A 1,428-nucleotide genomic window follows, 5' to 3' on the forward strand; every position below is an offset into this window, starting at 1 on the left:
ATCTCTTTAAGAATTTTCCACAGTCTGTTGTGACCCACACAGTCAAAGGCCTGGGTAGTGGCTGCAAGAGCCTTAATCTCTGCATCACAATGTCAGTGTTGTGACCTAATGACTAGGGCTACAGGGAAGCCAAACCATTCTGGAACCTAAGGAACACCAGAACCTAAGGGAGAAAACACGTTGTTGACTTGAAAATTCACTGGTTCATCCATGCTGTTGGGAAGTACAGTGTCTGAAAGGGCTGAGATTCCTTAGCTATGAGGGCTCTCGGTACATATTCCGAAGTTTGCTACTATGACCAAAAGACATCTAGTTTTAAAAGCCACCAGTAAAGTAATCACCAGAAATCCCCCTGGTCCAGAGCATGTCTTTGAACTTTGAGCAGTAAGATCTCCTGGACACTTCCCTGATGGGATGTGGAGTATGGTGCCTAATTGTGACTGAGACCACCAGGGTACGGGAAGGGTGGTTTTCAATTAGGCTATATATGCCATAGCACAGGATTTGGGTACAGCCCACCCCATGCTAATTCACTGGGAATCTGGATAAATCAGGTCCACAAGGGCAGCACCTCCATGGCAGATGGAAAGGCCCTCTGGGACTTCAGTGTGCTAGCAGGCAAGAATCCAGAGGAGTCCCAGGGCCTGAGAAAATCTAGATGGACGCAGACTTAAAGGGATTATCAGGTTGATGGTTTAATAACAGGAGCCCATGTTTCCCGACCTTACTATGCTTTGTGGACCTGAAAGATTGCTGGAATCTTAGAGGGAGATTTAGCAGCAGGAAAAATTCCTGGGGCATCCCTGAGACCTCACCCTGTGGCCAAAGGCATTCATTAATTCTCAAGACTGCTAGCTAATTAAAGGTCTGAAAGCCTCACAGTTCCACTTCCTGGGTATTAGTGCCCTGAGGGGGAAATCCTCTGTTTGCACTGCAGACGTCCAGGCTTGTTGTCCAAGCACCCTCGGTTCCCCAGAATAAATTCACACTGGGGCTGAGGAGTATCCCAGAACCCTATCTTCCAAGATGTCTGTGAGCGGGAAGCTTTCTAGGTACACCAGTTAGAAGGAGGGGCAGTGATGCAGAAGGGCCCACTCGCAACTGGTGTCTGAATGGCTGGTTGCAGATAAAGATCTCTGTTCCAAAGCAAAGGAGCTGGCTAGTGTACATAAAGGTTCTCCTGGACCTCTACGCAAAATATTGTGGTCTCAGAAGGACCCACAGGTCACCAATACCGGAGCAGAATGTTTCCAGAAGTCTTTTCTGAGTGCCAGTGGCCACAATAGCATCATTGTGGAGAAACACCCTGTAGGTTCCGCCTGATCAAAATGCATGAGATGCATTAAGGGCTCCGAATCCTGGCCCTATCAGGAGGTTGATTTTCACAAGAGTGATGCCACTAAATAATAGTTTGACTCGGGGCTATAC

Source organism: Bison bison, unplaced genomic scaffold (assembly GCF_000754665.1).
Source record: "Bison bison bison isolate TAMUID 2011002044 unplaced genomic scaffold, Bison_UMD1.0 scf7180017864366, whole genome shotgun sequence".
Classification (NCBI taxonomy): domain Eukaryota; kingdom Metazoa; phylum Chordata; class Mammalia; order Artiodactyla; family Bovidae; genus Bison; species Bison bison.